The 17928-nt window shown below is 42.5% G+C and overlaps 1 protein-coding gene across 13 annotated transcripts in view; it reads right to left on the bottom strand.

The window, feature by feature from the left end:
- Positions 1-17928, bottom strand: part of ZNF148 (zinc finger protein 148) — a 152906-nt gene that overhangs the window by 93943 nt on the left and 41035 nt on the right. For 8 of the 13 annotated variants that reach the window (XM_081085397.1, XM_081085404.1, XM_081085393.1 and 5 more), the window contains one exon: positions 4532-4612. The exons of 2 other annotated variants lie outside the window; for them this stretch is intronic. The gene's annotated coding sequence lies outside the window, so the exon portion shown is untranslated. The remainder of the gene's footprint in view (positions 1-4531; positions 4613-17928) is intronic. 3 more of the 13 variants (XM_081085403.1, XM_081085395.1, XM_081085401.1) reach the window with 1 other exon arrangement.

The following is a 17928-nucleotide window of genomic DNA, read 5'->3' as shown; positions in this document are numbered from 1 at the left end:
TCATCTCCATGTAGAATAAACAGGATGTGGACAGTTTGGAGATTCTTCTGATGAATTAGGATTAAGCAGCCACAGATCTCTTTTTCAAATACTGCAGAAGCCACTGTTCTTGTTTAACTGTGTGTGGGATGTAGCAGTTTGTAAGCTATGACATTGTCACTCACAATCTGGGACCCCTCGGAGGATCGGGCGTAAACCAGGAGCCAGACATGCTCTTGCAATCCAGGGGGATGTAGCAGTGCACCAAGCAGCAGGCAGCCAGGGAGGAGCCCGAATCAGGGCCAGGCGCCGCACTGCTCACGCTCATCCCAGCTGCTGCGCCTCCTGCCACCAATTGGTAGTGCTGCGGCGGAGTCAGGAGAGGCTCCTGCCACCACAGCTGCAATCCCCAGCCATGAGCCTGGCTCCTGGCTGAGCGGTGCACACCCTGTGGGAGCGCAGTGACCACCAAGCGGTAGCTCCTGCATTGAGCGTCTGCTCCCTGGTAGTCAGTGCACATCATAGCAACTGGTCATCCTGCGATAATGGTCACTAGACTTTTATATATATGGACTAGAGGTCCGGTGCACAAAAATTTGTGCACTCGGGCCGAAACCGGTTTGGCTCAGTGGATAGAGCGTCGGCCTGCGGACTGAAAGGTCCCAGGTTCGATTCCGGTCAAGGGCATGTACCCGGGTTGCGGGCACATCCCCGGTGGGGGATGTGCAGGAGGCGGCTGGTCGATGTTTCTCTCTCATCGATGTTTCTGACTCTCTATCTCTCTCTCTTCCTCTCTGTAAAAAATCAATAAAATATATTTAAAAAAAAAAAAAATTTGTGCACTCGGGAGGGGAGTGGGGTCCCTCAGCCCGGCCTGTGCCCTCTCGCAGTCTGGGACCCGTCGGGAGATAACGACCTGCTGGCTTAGGCCTGCTCCCGGGTGGCAGAGGGCAGGCCCAATCCCTAGGTGCAGCCCCTGATCGGGCTCAGAGCAGGGACAATGGGGGAGTTGGGGCGCCACCCCCTGTCATGCACAGAGCAGGGTGGATCAGGGGGATGGGGCACCGCCCCCTGTCACACTCAAGGCAGGGTCAATGGGGAGGTTGCGGCGCCACCCCGTCACACACAGAGCAGGGCCAATAAGGGGGTTGGGGCGCTGCCTCCTGTCACACACAGAACAGGGCCCATCAGGGGGGTTGGGGCTCCGTACCCTGTCACGCACAGAGCAGGGTCAATCAGGAGGTTGGGGAGCTCCCCCCATTCACTCACAGAGTAGGGCCGATTGGGATTTGGGGCACCCCCCCCCCCCGTCACACACACAGCAGGGCGGATCAGGGGGTTGGGGCACCGCCCCCTGTCACACTCAAGGAAGGGTCAATGGGGAGGTTGCGGTGCCACCCCGTCACACAGAGAGCAGGGCCCATCAGGGGGGTTGGGGGTCTGTACCCTATCACGCACAGAGCAGGGTCAATCAGGGGGTTGGGGAGCTCCCCCAATTCACTCACAGAGTAGGGCCGATAGAGGAGTTGGGGCACCGCCCCTGTCACACACAGAGCAGGGCGGATCAGGGGGTTGGGGCGCCGCCCTCTATCACCCACAGAGCAGGGCCGATCAGGAGGTTGGGGTGTCGCCACTGTCACACTCAGGGCAGTGCCGATGGGGAGGTTATGGCTCTACCCCGTCACACACAGAGCAGGGCCAATCAGGGGGTTGGGGCGCCGCACCCTGTCACACACAGAGCCGCAGGACGATCAGGGAGTTGGGAGCTCCCCCCTATCAGGCATAGAGCAGGGCTGATCATGGGGTTAGGGCACCTTCCCCTGTCACAAACAGAGCAGGGCCGATAGGGAGGTTGTGGCCCCGCCCCCTGTCACACACAGAGCCGCAGGGTGATCAAGGGGTTTGGGCTCTTCCCCCTGTCACGCTGATCCCGGTGCCGGGAGGCCTCATGGCTCCACTGATCCTGGTGCTGGGAGGCATATTACCCTTTTACTATATAGGGTAGAGGCCTGGTGCATGGGTGGGGCTGGCTGGTTTGCCCTGAAGGGTGTCCTGGATCAGGGTGGGGGTCCCCACTGGGGTGCCTGGCCAGCCTGGATGAGGAGATGATAGCTGTTTGCAGCTGGTCACACACCCTTCAGGGTGGGGGTCCCCACTGGGGTGCCTGGCCAGTCTGGGTGAGGGCCTGAGGGCTGTTTCAGGCTGGCGGGTGACTGAAGCTCCCAACCGCTTCTTTTTTTCTTTCTTTTTTTTATTCTGGGCCAGCTTTAGCTCTGACTCCAGCTCTGAGGCCTCTGCTGCTGAAAGCTGGTATCTGGTTTGCTTGTGTTCTATAATCGAAACACTGTATCAACTCCAGCTCTGAGATCCCGGCTCGCTGAAAGCAGGTTTCTGGGGTTATGTTTAGCTTCTATATTTGTAACTACGTTTCAAACTGCAAGCTCAGAGGCTGGCAAGGCAGGCGGGGAACGTTGGAGTCCTCCGTCACTGAAGCAAGCAAGCCTCATGTTAGTTTCAAGCTGCCTGGCTGCCAGCCGCCATCTTGGCTGGCAGTTAATTTGCATAGCACCCTGATTAGCCAATGGCAAGGGTAGCGGATGTACGCTAATTACCATGTTTCTCTTTTATTAGATAGGATGACACTAGCAAGTGTTGTCAAAGAGGATTCCCATTTTCCTAGACCACTGATATTGGGGCAATCTTTTTAGTTAGTCAATTCATCCACCAAATTATTAAACGTATATACTCTTTGGCCCAATAATATTTCTCTTAGGAATTTATATTTCAAACATATTTTTAAATATGTGCAAAGACATACCCAAGAATATTCACATTAGCATTTATTACAGCAAAAAACTAAAAACCTATAAATATCCAGGGGTGGAGGAATTGAGAAAAAAAAAAAAAGAACTCATGGAAATGGACAACAGTGTAGTGGTTATGTAGGGTGGGGGGTAGGGAGGGTGAGTAAAGGTAGAGGAGGGTATGGGGGGAATAAATGGTGTTAGGAAATAAATACATAAAATAAAGAGGGAAAAAATAAAATAGGGAAAGCTGGGCTGAGGTGAGGGTATATGGCAGGGGTCCTCAAACTACGGCCTGAGGGCCACATGCAAATACAAATATTGTATTTGTTCCCGTTTTGTTTTTTTACTTCAAAATAAGATATGTGCAGTGTGCATAGGAATTTGTTCATAGTTGTTTTTTTAAACTATAGTCCGGCCCTCCAACGGTCTGAGGGACAGTGAACTGGCCCCATTTAAAAAGTCTGAGGACCCCTTGTATATGGCATTGTCTGTACTATCCGTTCAATTTTTCTACAGCCAAAAACTGCTCAAAAGAGTCTATTCATTAAAGTGTTTCAGTTTAAAAAAATAAATAAATATCCATAAAAGGAAGACCAGTTTAAATAATTATGGTACATCCAAATATTAGAATACTACACAGAATGAAATAAGGAATGATATGCAAAGATATATAGACGTTAACCACAACAAAAAAGACATGTTGGCCCTAGCCGGTATGGTTCAGTGGATAGAGTGTTGGCCTGCAGACTGAAGAGCCCCAGGTTTGATTCCGGCCAAGCGTACATGCCTGAGCTGTGGGCTCGATCCCTGATGGGGGCATGCAGGAAGCGGCCAATCAATGAGTCTCTCTCATCATTGATGTTTCTGTATCTCTATCCCTCTCCCTTCCTCTCTCAAATCAATAAAAAAAGTTTAAGAAAAGACATGTTGCTGAACAATATGTATGACCTCATTTGTGTAAAAAAATTGTTAACACGGTAGAGACAGAAATGCTTGCACTTGTATAGAAAATGTCTGGAAACATGCATACATACACACACACACACACACACACACACACAAATGTTAACAGTGAATGAGAATAGGGAAAGCCCCCCGCCCCCTTTGTTACCTTATAACATTCTCTACTACATAAGTGTGTATTCCTCTTATAAGCCCTTTGGTAAGGAATGATAAATGCTGAACATGACAATTACCAAAAAATGTGAAAAAAGAAAAAAAAATCTGAAAATATGGCCACTAAAATTGCTAATATTTCCACATCCTTGTTTTAAGAGAATTCTCAGATAAAATTTATGAGCAACATGAGAATGTGTGCCACTGACAGATACGTAAATACCCTGACAACTGTCAAATGTTTCATTTTCTTTCATTTTGAAAGATAAAAGCATAGGTCCAATATATACTCCAACACAGGCCAATGAGAAAGGAAAGGATCATCTGTCTTCCTAAAATAAGGGAATTAGGGCCTAAAAAAGAAACATGCAAGTAATCTACTTAAGTGATAAAAGACATTGGTCTTCATCCTAACAAAACTAATAGCATGAATTTATTTCAATGTGCAAATGTTATATCTATATATAATGGTATGCTATGTATGCATACTATTCAAGCTATGTAAGTGGGTATAAGAAGAAAAGGGATTGTCTAATAAATGCAGTTATAGATGTGTTTACATGCAAGCATATGAGCATCTAACACAGGTGGAAAAAAAAAAAAGATTGAGTAAAACAGTATTGGATTACCTCTATAAAATATGTCAGGCAAATGCCCATCCCGCCAGATCACTTAGCTGAATTTCCAAGCTGTTGATTCCTCCCTCTATCCTACAAAAATACAAAAATACAAATTACCCCCAAAAGTATCAATATTAGACATATTCTTTAAGTCAGGTAGTTATATCTAAATATGCTAAATCTAACAAAAATTTTTCCATGAAAATACTGTTTATTAAATCAAATTAGTAGCAACTAACAATTAATGACCCATCAGTACTAAATGATATCACAAAGATAAGAAATGACCCTGACACTAATTAGACTTTTTTCAAATTTAACTTCTGAGGATAAAGATTTCTTTAAAATCAGGGCCATAATCTAGAATAATCTTAAACAACTTATAAAAGGAAACAGCACAAAACGTGTTTTATTAAAATCTTATGTTGACACTCTCCATTACTCAAACAGTACTATTTCTTGATGAAATCCCACAGTAACATTTCCCTCAGTTCAAAAGTCTAAATATATTAAGAATATATTTCTAAAAACACAAAAATATTAGTACTGAAAACTTTCAAGGCAAAGGTATTTAATAATGCTAAAATGGTCATTTTTTAAAATGTCATGCTATAATCAACCTTTTAGTAGACTAATACAGAAAAGTAACACCCTATGTTAATACTGCATTGATTTCGGATACATAATTTCTTCATGTAACTGGGATATTTTTTCCTGGGATATGAAATGTAGATAATTAAGATTAAAAGCTAAAATTTTATTAGAAATAAACAATAGGCCAAATATAATTTTTTATTCAGGAATAATGAAGTATTTTATATAGGAGCCCTAACAGACTTTTAGGGCTCAATAAGTATAACAGCAGAAAAATTAAGGAAGCTTTAAATCTGTAAAAAATAACCAAATATATTATTTCAAAGTTGTGTTTATATCATTTTATTAAAGGATTAAAAACATTACAACCTTCTGATAATTCAGCATTTTCTAGTCCTAAACTGGTCAGTAACTTTGTTGCTACACTAGTTACAAACAAAAAAATCTGTTTTAAAACAATTTATTCCTGTTAAGTTCTTAATTGCCAGCCTCAAAGTTTTGTTCCCCGACATTCAAAAGACCACATGAGCCATTCTTCTCAATTATGTAAAACTTTTTAAATACAATGATAGTGATATTGTTATCATTAGCTAGTTATTAATATTAGGATAGGAGCAAAGGAAAGGCCAGACATTACAGGCATGTCATTTGGACAGCTTCACCAGGAAGCTGCAACTATGCACTCCCCAGGGAATCACCAGCCCATCCCCTGAAAAACACTGGGAGAAAGGGTTTCAACAAAGGGGAGATAAAGGCATGTGCAGTCAAGTCAGGGTGACTCTGGAAGATTCCTGTCAGTCACACCTAGAAACAATGATTACTGGATAGAATGGGCGTGGCCACTGCAAACCCATGAAAATTTGGGAATACATAATCCTCTAACGGAATTCTCTCTCTTGCTGTGCTTAGCACTTGCTGCTCTTGTGACTCCTCGCTCGTGGGGCTTTCTGGTTCCTGCTTCTTTGCATTTGCCTGTTTCCTTCATAGCCATGTGGCTTTGCGGACCCCACATGCAATGGACTGATGGACTGAACAAGGAACACAAGCTAAACCAGCCTGATGCTGGACTGGACACTGCTCCAATAAGAAACAGAAACTCTGGACACGACTCCGATTCTAGCCCTACTGACACCACAGCTACACTCATTTTATGGTGGAGTGAGGGAGAGGGGCCCTGGACACTCAGCAGCGTAATTCCACAGAAGTAAAAATCACTTGTCTTCTCATTCAAGTCTTGGAAAATTCCTTTTCTTGGGATATCGCAAGAATTCCACTCCCACAAGTAAGAGATGGCGACAAAGACCCCCCACTTCCACCAGTAACAATAGTATAAAAAAGATAAAGTCCTTAAATATATTAACATTATGTGCCACTTAACAACAGGGATACATTCTAAGAAATGCGTCATTAGGCTATTTCTTCAATGGGCAAACATCACAGAGTGCACTTACACAAACCTAGATGGTATAATCTACTACACACCTAGGGTAGTAGTAGTCTATTGCTTTGTAGGGGAGGAAAAATAATGTCCCCTATACCCTTCTGGGTTCTTGGCTAAGAAATCCCTGTAATAAAAGACAGATTAACAAAAGAAAAACAAAGTTTAATCTATAATAATAGAAGCATAATATGCTAATTAGACCGGACAGCCGAACGACGCTCCAGATGAAGCCGGGGCTGCGAGGGCCGAGCCCCTTGCACGATTTTCGTGCATAGGGCCTCTAGTAATATATAAACCTCCTGAATACACGGGAGAGACCTAGCAAAACTGGGTAACTCACCAAAATGGCTGAAACCACCACTTTAAATACCATCTTCAGTGAAGACAAAAGAAGATGTGGCTGGAGGGAGTCAGTTATGGAAGGTTACCAGGAAAAGCACAGTAAACAAGGGTAAGGTTATTACAGAGACGTGTCGTCTGAAGTGATAGGTTTCTAGAGACAAATCATCCCAGCCCCTCCCCAGGAACATGAGGGAGATACCCTTACAAATGGAAATTCCCCATATAAATGAAAATGTCTTTTACAAAGGGTAACTTCTATTTGGTTTTCAGAACTTCTCCCAGGTCTTCAATTTCTTAAAATTAATCAGCCTAGCCCAGGCTGGTGTGGCTCAGTTGGTTGAGTATTGTCCTGAAAGATTGCCAGTTAGATTCCCAGTCAGAGCACATGCCCGGGTTGCAGGCTGTTTCTCTCACATCAACGTGTTCTCTCTCTCTCTCCCTCCCTCCCTTCTTCTCTCTAACAACCAATAAAAAATGTTATTAAAAATTTTTTAAAAAAACAGCAGATTTGCCTTAGGGCATCGGCCTTGAGGCTGAAAGGTCCCAGGTTTGATTCCAGTCAAGGGTACATACCGAGGTTGCAGACTTGATCCCTGTCTCTGGTTGGGGCATGTTCAGGAGGCAACCAATCAATGTGTCTCTCTCACATAGATGTCTCTCTCTCTGTCTCTCCCCCTCCCTTTTACTCTCTAAAAATCAACAGAAAAATATCCTCGGGTGAGGATCTTTTTTTTTTTTTTTTTTAAACCAATTAACCAGCCTAAAATAACCCTTATGCCAAATAGCCATATTTGGGGGCAACAAATTCTGTTCCCCTACAGCTGTTACGCTACAAAACTGTACATCACAGTACTGTACTGAATACTGTGGACAACTGTGATGCAATGGTAAGTATTTGTGTAACGTGTTATGCTAGGAAGTTAGGACTACTAGGTCCTTAGGAAAGCTAGGGCAGCACTAGGCCATAGGAATTTTTCAGTTCCATTATACTCTTATAGGACAAAGGTTGTAAATGCAATCCATCATTGCAAGAAACATTATGCAGCACAATACTATACTGTGGTAGACATTAAAAACAGGTCAAGAAAAAGCAAAACTGTATTTGCACTACACTCTATTCCTTATTCTAATGTTCTTTACTATATTCAACTTTCAGAATTTTTAACATAGCTACAGAAATAAAGTTGACAGAAAAAGTGTGTCAAAGTCTGTATGCAGGAAATTCAAATGTCTACTAATTATACATTTTAGTATTACCTTATGAGTCCTTTTAAAGGTTGATTGGATATACTATCAAGTCCACAATCATTACATATATCATCACAGAATATGGTAACATCTCTAGACTGGACAAACGTTTGTTGCAATGTTCACTTTTTGTTTAAAACATTATCACAGCCCTAGCCAATTTGGCTCAGTGGGTACTGTCAGCCCCACGGACTGAAGGATCCCAGGTTCAGTTCCAGTCAAAGGCACATACCACAGGTTGCAGGCTCCATCCCCAGTCCCGGTTGGGGGCGTAGGGGAGGCAACCAATCGATGTTTCTCACTCACATTGATGTTTCTGTTCCTACACCTCCCTTCCACTCTCTAAAAAATAAACAACAAAAACATTTTCGAAAAAAGCCTGCTCACCTTCTTGCATCACTTTTTATTGAAGGGCCTAAATTAAGGCTGTCACATATCAAAGAACATATGTAGATATGTTAAAAGGGAAAGAAACAAAAACAGTGAAGCAAGAAGGAAAAACAAGCATGCCTCTCTCCCACATGAACACATAATAATATAACCTCAAGGTCTAAAACAGAAATTTTGGTTAATTAAGATTATCTTTTTCTAAAGCCTCATTTTTATTTGTTTACTAGAGGCCTAGTGCACGAATTCATGCACCAGTGGGTCCCTTGGCCTGGCCTGTGGGATCAGGCTGAAACTGGCTCTCTGACATCCTCCGAGGGGTCTCGGATTGAGAGAGGGCGCAGGCCAGGCCGAGGGACCCCAGCAGTGCATGATCGGGGCCGGAGAGGGACGAGTGAGGTTGGCCAGCCGGGGAGGGGCCGCAGGAGGGCTCCAGGGCACGTCCGGCCTATCTCACTCCGTCACAATCGGCCGGACCCCAGCAGCAAGCTAATCTACTGGTCAGAGTGTCTGCCCCTTAGTGGTCAGTGCCCATCATAGTAACTGGTCAACCACTCAACTATCTGCCCCCGGTGGTCAGTGCACATCACAGCTAGTGGTTGAGCAGCCTTAGAATATCATTAGCATATTATGCTTTGATTGGTTGAACGGATGACCGGACACTTAGCATATTAGGCTTTTATTATATAGGATTCTAATTTTCACTCAAGGACATGCTTAGAGAGGGGAAGGGGAGAGGGATGAGGGAGGGAGAGAGAAGAGGAGTGAGAGGGGGAGAGGGAGGGAGAGGGACAGGGAGAAACAGACATATATGCCTTCCGTACATGCCCTGACCAGGAATCCGAACGCACAATCCAGGTATGGGCCATGACCAGAAATCAAACCAACAACTTTTCGGTGCACAGGGCCATGTTCAACCAACTGAGCCAGAACTCTGCTGGATTCTAAAGCCTCATTTTTTAAAGTTTCATTGAAATATGTGTGCTTACAAATTTTTTCCTTTGTATGCTTCCATAAGCACCATCAAATAAAAAGGCAACCTCTGCCCTTTCAATGTAATCAAGAAAAACCTTGAAGCAAAGAAAATAAATATTAGCACACATGGCATAAGAAACAAAAAAATACTTTAAAAGTCCTTTAGCCTCTTTTAACTAGATCATCATCTATACTAATAAAAAGGTAATATGCAAATTGGTTGGAACACCCTTGCGTAATGACCGAACAGCAGGCTACGTGGGGCAACCAGGCCAGCAGGGGAGGGCAATTAGGGGCAAACAGGCCGGCAGAGGGGAGCAGTGAGGGGCGACCAGGCTGGCAGGGAGGGGCACTTAGGGGCGACCAGGCTGGCGGGTGGGGGGGCAGTTAGGGGCGACCAAGCCAGCAGTGGGGTGCAATGAGGGCAACCAGGCTGTTGGGTCGGGGGGGGGGGCAATTTGGCGATCAGGCCAGCAGGCAGAGGTGGTTACGGATGATCAGGCTGGCGGGGGGGGGGCAGTTAGGGGTGATCAGGCAGGCAGGCAGAGGCTGTTACGTGCGACTAGGCAGGCAGGCAGGTGAGTGGTTGGGAGCCAGCAGTCCCAGATTGTGAGAGGGTGCAGGCTGGGCTGAGGGGACCCCTACCCCATACACGAATTTCGCACACCAGGCCTCTAGTTTTAACATAATTAGTCAAGTTCTATTCTTACATTAGCTTTTACTTTTATGATTTAATGACACTTTCTGAATGAAGTTAAAAAAAAAAAGGTAAAGAAAGAAAACCTTGTTCCAGGAAGCAAGAGATTTCTATGACTATGGTTAGAATTACTACACAGTAACAAAGCACAAACGTGTGTGTTCTTTTAAGAACTCTATCTGAATGATGGTCTAATCCATATGTATAAAAGGCTAATATGCAAATTGTCCCCTCGGGAGTTCGACCAGGAGTTCGATCGCTCATTATGACGTGCACTGACCACCAGGGGACAGCGCATAATGAAGGAAGGCCCCAGCCAGCCGCTGGCAGCCGGGGAAGGAAGGCTCCAGCCAGCAGCCAAAAGGCCCCAATGGCTGGCCAGGCCTAGGGACCCTAGTGGTATACATATTTTTCATGAGCAGATCTACTCCAAGGACAATGACAGCCCAACAAATTCAAACCAACCATCCCAGAAATTACCCTACTCAGGTCTTTCTAAACCCATTTTTCATTTCTACTCTCACCAAAAATCAAGCCAAAATCTTATAAACTTTGCAATTACTGTAATGAATCCATTAACTGAGAAAGAAAATTCAACAAAAGGGTAATCAAATTCTTAAAAGATAATTGACCAAAGTGAGTAAAATAAAGCCAACTACTGAAAATGTTCACCTTCCCTTGACCTTTTCAAATCACTTAACCATAAAACATTCATTTTTCCAAGACACCAACTGTCCACCCATGTTAGAAAACACAACAGTAAGCATTTTTATAAACTCCTTAAGACTATAAACCACTGAAGAGATAGACCTTTAAGTCTAAATCTAAATTGTTACATTCCCATTGTGATAAGTTTCATTTGGGGCCCAAAATCAAACTATCACAACGGGAATGTAACAATGTTATCCTTCCCCAAATTTACTAATAGAAATTAGTTTTTAAAATTAATAAGCCACTAATCTCAAGAAAAAGCTGCTTTATTTGTCCATGAATTTTCACTAAATACACATTAATTTTGTAAATAATCATAAAACATCTTGTACTGTGAAGATCAACACCATTCAGGCAAGTTTTCAATGATCTTCTCAAAGAAGATATAAACATAGTTTGATAAAGTACTTCAGTTTACAAAGTGCTTTCACATATCACCTTTCATTTGACCCTTACAACCACCTGGACATTTTTATTGTTTGTTCTATAGGTGATGAAACTGGGGTTCAATGGGTTAAGTACCCAAGGTTAAACAACAACTAAGTGTCAAATCAAAGACTTTAAATGGATTCCTCTACCTCTAGTGTCTATTCTAACACAAAACCACAGAAAGGTCATTCCCGAGTTTAAAAAAAATTAAATGCCACTCTTAACAATGTTCTGAGTTAAAAAATAATGAAACTAAAATGCTATATACAATAAGTTACAATGCAAATAAACAAGAAAATGAAATTCATCTGATTTTTATAAAATAAAAATTATTCTACTGTAATAAGGAAACCCTACAAAAAAGAATAGGAATACACATTTTAAAATTAAAGTTTACTTAATTTGATTTTTTAAGGTTTCAATTCTTTGTGAACAAAAACGTTAAAATTATTAAAACTCAAAGAGGAAACTAATTATTACTTACAATATAAAATATAATACTCTCATTTAAAAACTTGCATATGGTTCATAAAAAGCCAGTTCATCCCTTGACAGCTCATCTCCTGTCTCAAACACATGTCCTGAATTACACTAGGCAATAGACACAATGTAGAAGTGTTCCCATTCATAAAGGAAATGGTTTTTAATCTGATCAGGAAGCTAAGATTTGCCATCACAGACAATCAGAGAATATCTAAAGAAGTGGCTGCAAAGGAGCGCAGTGATTTCTCTGTAATTGCAGTAACGTATTAAATTTGAACAATTCATGAAACATGTTAGTGAGATAGTCTGTTGTTTTAATATAAGTCGATTTAGTAGGTTAACTCACTATTTAGAAACACTAGCTTCTATTAATGTAGAATGGACATTTTCTTATTTGGGGTCAATTTATTCTCAAGTAGAAAACTAGGAAATGTAAATTTAGGACATTTTATCTTATCTTTCCTTTTCCATCTATGAATTAGAAACATAAAAGATTTGCAGTATAGTTTTGAAAAATGTTTATTAAGATACTATTATGTATTACTGGAATTATTAGACATCTTACATACAAATAATCTATTAGACAAATATGTCCGATATAATAAAAGGCTAATATGCAAATAGACAGAATGGCAGAACAACCAAACAACTGGTTGCTATGACATGTGCTGACCACCAGGGGGCGTGTGTGGAACATGGCGGGCGTCAGCCGTGGCAGAATGGTGAAACAGGTGAATGGGGGTGCCAGACCAAGGCAGGGCACCGGTCACTGTCATCAGGGTGAGCCTCTCGTGGTTCTTGAAAATTCTTTGCTCCCGCGCACCACAGTCCGGCCCAGCACTCACACCTATTGCTGGTGCTGGTCCTGCTCGCACCCGCTGCCAGTGCCTAGCGCTGGCCCCGATCGCTCGGCACCGATCGGCACCGTCAGCAGGTGTGAGCAGCGGCTGCCAGCCTTGATTGCCCCGAAGGCTTCTCCACCTCCCCCTGTTCCTGAGGGGCAATCGCTCCATCTACTGATGGTGTGGAGCAATTGGGGCTGGCACCAGCAGTGGGTGCGAGCTGAGCCTGCACCATCAGTGCATGGGAGCAGCGGCAGCAGGAGCAGGGCTGCTGGCAGACAGGGGACCGGGGCCGCAGCAGGAGGGGCCAAGTGGGAGCGTGGAGAATGGGCTGAGATCAGCTCCTGTGCCCACCCTGCAGCCTTGCGGCCCACAGTTCCTTTCAAGGTGCAAGAATTTGTGCACTTGGGCCCCTAGTTCGTTTAAGATAAAAACCCAGACTTTATAACCTCATTTTAATTAACTACATAACAAAATTCTATTTATGTGATAAAGGCATAGTAAAATAGCATACATTGCCCTGGCCCAGTGGGTCAGTTGATGCATCATCCCAAACAGGTTCGATTCCCAGTCAGGCCACATACCTAGCTTGCGGGTTCGATTCCAGATTGGGCTGCCTGCTAGAGGCAACTGTTTCTCTTTCTCTCCCCTTGGGCTACCCCCCCTCCCGCCCCCACCCTGATTCCTCTCTCTCTAAAATCAATGAACATATCCTTAGGTGAGGATTAAAAAATAAGAAAAGAAAACAGCATGCAGCCTGGCACCCTCTTGAATTGGTTATAAATGACCTCCCAAAAACTTCTTAGGTTCCCAATATTGCGAATTATAATTGAAGCAAACATTTATATAATGCTTAAAACATTACAAAGCACATATGCATATACCATTATTTTCAAAGTTGAAATAATCCACTGGATGGAGTTCATGCATGTTCACAAAAATTAAGGATAGGATAGGATGACATAGATTTGTTTTTCCATGTCCCTCCTCACCAAACACAGCTATGAACCATGAAAATAACACAAGAGACAACCAAAGGAAAACTCTGGAAAGTGGTAAGAAGGCAGCAAACCAGTTTGGGACCTCAGGACTGGAGAAAAAAGAATAGCAAAAGGTTTTAACTCCCTACACACAAAAGAAGGAAATCTAGACTGACACTTCCCAACCACCAATTTAGCAACTGAAGGCAGACCGATAGTCACATTCTTCCCCCAAAATACAGGGGAGTCCTTCTGCAATATCAGGGGAGATCAACTGGAAGCCCAGCCAACAGCAAACACCAGGAAAAGCAATTCTTCCTTCCTCACCTGGTCTGAGACTCCTGTTTTCTTGTAGAGTTACAGAGGCAACTGGGCAAAACTGAAGGATCCAGCCAGACTAAGCAACTCAGTTTGGGCCAAAACTATCCTCCCCCCCACCAGAGATGCAGGGATAGGAAAGAATGTTCAAAAACAGTAGGAGGAGTCCACCACAATCCTCTCCTACCTAGAGATACCCAAAAGCCCAGCATGGGGAAATCCCTTTTGCTCTCTCCAGCAGCGGCAGCAAGGACCAGTGGGGGCCCAGCATCATCCAATAAATCAAGCTGACCATAAAGGCCCTGAAATTAAACTGACACTGGAACCACACAGCCCACAAAATTGGGCCAAGACCTGGACGCTAAACCTAAATTGGGAGACTGACTGACTGAAAAATTTAAAAATATAAATAGGGCCTCCTGACTGGCATGGCTGAGTGGTTGAGTATCAACCTATGAACCAAGAGATCACAGTTCAATCCCAGGTCAGGGCACATGCCCAGGTTGCAGACTTGATCCCCAGTGGGGGGCAGGCAGGAGGCAGCCGATCGGTAATTCTCGTCATTGATGTTTCCATCTCTCTCTCCCTCACACTTCCTAAAATCAATAAAAATATTTTTAAGTAATAAAATAAATAAGTAAAATGTACATAGAGCCCAGAACCTTCTAACATAATCGATAAAACAGAAATGACTCTCAACATGAGTGAGGAAAGATAATCAACTAAGGTCAACACAGAGATGAATCAGATGTTGGAATTAGCTAACAAAAACTTTAAGGCAAACATAATAAAAATGTTTCAGCAATCAATCATAAATTTTCCTGAAGCAAGTGAAAAATGAAAAATCTCAGCAAAGAAACAGAACATGCATATATCTACGCTAATAAAAGAGAAACATGCAAATTGGTGTCACTCCACTACACCTACCAGCCAATCAGAGTGACTATGCAAATTAACCCAACAAAGATGGCAGTTAATTTGCATACGCAGGCACTGAGCGAAGACTGAAGGCTCCCGCCGGAGTGAAGACTGAGAGGTTTGGCTTCTCTGCTGCAGCCAGAGGGGAGAAGCCAAGCCTCGCTGAAGCCACAGCAGAGAAGCCAAGCCTCAAGGCTTGGCTTCATCAGCTGCAGCCAGACCAAAGGCCTGGGTCCCAGGTGCCAAAAAACTGGTGCCAGCAGCCAGGGGAAGGAAGGCCTATTGCGTGAATCTTCATGCAACGGGCTTCTAATATATATATATACATGTATATATATATATATATGCATGACTAAGCAACCATTACAACTGGACAACCGGATGACTGGCTGGCTGGTACCTATGATGCACACTGATCACCAGGGGGCAGACGCTCAATGCAGGAGCTGCCCTCGGTGGTCAGTGTGCTCCCACAGCCAACCTCCTGGGGTCCCTCCCCCAGGTCAACTGGCCCCAATCAGCCCCAACTGCTGGCCAGGCCAAGGAACCCCACCCGTGCATGAATTATTCGTGCACCAGGCCTCCAATGAAAAAGAAGCAAAAGGAAACTACATAACTAAAAAAATACAATACAGTAGTCACCCCATTATTTGTGAGAAATATTTCCCAAAACAATGCCTGAAATCATAGTAAGTAAAAAACCCTACATGTACTATACTTTTTTTTATACATACATATCTACGATAAAGTTTAATTTATAAACTCGGCACATTAAGAAATTAACAATAACTGAAAAATAAAAAAGAACAATTTTCAACTGGTGTGCCACAAGAATTTTTAAAACACGCAATACCTGACTGTTTAGTCAGGGGCACTGACCTCTTTTCCCTTAGACTGCCAAATAAAAAAAATGACAACAACCAATACAATAGCCATCCAGTGTGACTGAATCAAGATTTTACCTATTTTTTTTTTTGTCAGATCAGCAAAACTTGTATTTTTGGTATGCCATAGAATTTAAGTAATTAGTTTATGTTTGCCATGAGATGAAAAAGATTGAAAATCGCTAAAATAGAAAAATTATAACATTATACTGCAATAAAAGGTATATGAATGTGGTCTTTCTTTCTCTCAAAATATCTTATTGTAATGTACTCACCGTCCTTCTTGTAATGATGCAAGATGATAAAATGCCTATTTGATGAGATGAAGTGAAGTGAATGACACAGGCATTTTGTGATATAGCATCAGTCTATATTGGTGACTTCTAATGATATGTCAGAAAGAGGATCATCTGCTTCAGGTGACCATGGATCATCAAGCCATAATGATGTCTATGGCTGAATGTCAGCAGCAGCCAATGTCAATAGTTGGGAAATTGTAATATTTTCAGACTGTGGTTGACTACAGATAACTGAAACCATGGAAAGCAAAACCACAGATGAGAGGAACTACTGTAACAGAAATTTTTAAAACTCACTGTAATGGTTTAGTACAAACAAGTTGATAGGGAAGAGAATCAATGAACTTAAGGACAGAAAAACAGAACTCACCCAATCTGAAAAACAGAGAGAAAATAGACTGAAGAAAAAAAAATTAAGTTTTGGGGAACTGAGGGGTAATAACTAAAGATCCAATATTCTTATTGCTGGAGCCCCAGAAAGAAAGGAAAATGAAAGAGGGGCTGAAACAGTAATTGAAGAAATAATGGCTGAAAACTTCTCAAATGTGGCAGATATAAACTTACAGATAAAGAAAAAAAAATGAGCAAACCCAAAATAGGATAAACCCAAACAAATTTACACCAAAACATAATAATTAAATGTTCAAAAGCTAAAGATCAATAAATAAATAAAGCTCAAACTTAAGAACATCTATAATAATAAAAGGGTAATATGCTAATTAGACCAGACATCTTCTGGACGTCATTCCAGACATCCTTCCTGACAAAGCCAGGGCCAGAGGGAAGCCAGCCCGGGTCCCACGTGCCTGCAGGCGGCCAGAGGAGGGAAGTCAGCCCAGGTCCCAGGTGCCTGCCAGTCAAACTTCAGTCTTAGAACTTAAGTCTGCTATTTCATGATTTTTTTTCTCTGTGTTTTTTTGTTTTGTTTGTTTGTGGCCGAAGGAGGGAAGTCCAGGTCCCAGGTGCCGGAGGGAAGCCAATGCGAGCAGCTGTGGGAAGGAAGGCCTACTCTTGCACGAATTTTCGTGCATTGGGCCTCTACTATTGCCTATAATAAACCAATTCAAATGACACCAGATTTCTCATCTGAAACCAGGGGCCAAAATAGTAGCATAGTATTTTTTTTTTTAATTAAAAAATAAACAGCCAACCAAGAATTCTAGTCCATTTGGGGTGCTATAGCAAAATATCAATGACTGGGTGGCTTACAACAGAAATTTACTTCTCACAGTTCTGGAGGCTGTAAGTCCAAAATTAATATACCAGCATAATCAGGTGAGGGGCCTCTTTCATAACAGCAATAACCCCATTCATAAGGGTTCCCTTCTCATGACCTAATAACCTCCCAAAGGCTCCAACTCCTAACACCATCATACTGGGCATTAGAATTTCAACATATGAACTTTAGGGGAATAGATTCAGGCAACAGCAAGAAACAAAGTGACATTTTTTAAAAGTATTCTCAAAAGAAGAAAAACTAAAAGAATGTGTCAATAGCAGCCAAATCCATAAAGATTGGCTGACAAAAAAATTCCAAACAAAAGAAAATATAGGTATACACACTTTATCTTTCCATCATACATTTTATAAATCCTACTTGATGACTGAAACAAAAAGTATAACACCACCTCTTACACAAAACAATTATATATTTCAAAGTTAAGAAGAAACAGGTAAAACAGAAATGAAGTTTCAACACTTCAGTCGAAGTAATAAAATGTTGATACCAATATACTGTTAGAAGTCACATATGCATTCTATAATAACTACAACCTACAAAAACTATTCCAAGACAAACTCAAAAAATTATATATACAACTTTTATAAAAGATAGAATCCTAAAAAATGTTCTAGTCAT

The sequence above is a fragment of the Myotis nattereri genome (genome assembly GCF_964212035.1).
Source record: "Myotis nattereri genome assembly, chromosome: 3".
NCBI lineage: Eukaryota > Metazoa > Chordata > Mammalia > Chiroptera > Vespertilionidae > Myotis > Myotis nattereri.
The sequence above is the reverse complement of the archived record's forward strand: the minus strand, read 5'-3'. Positions and strand labels throughout refer to the sequence as shown.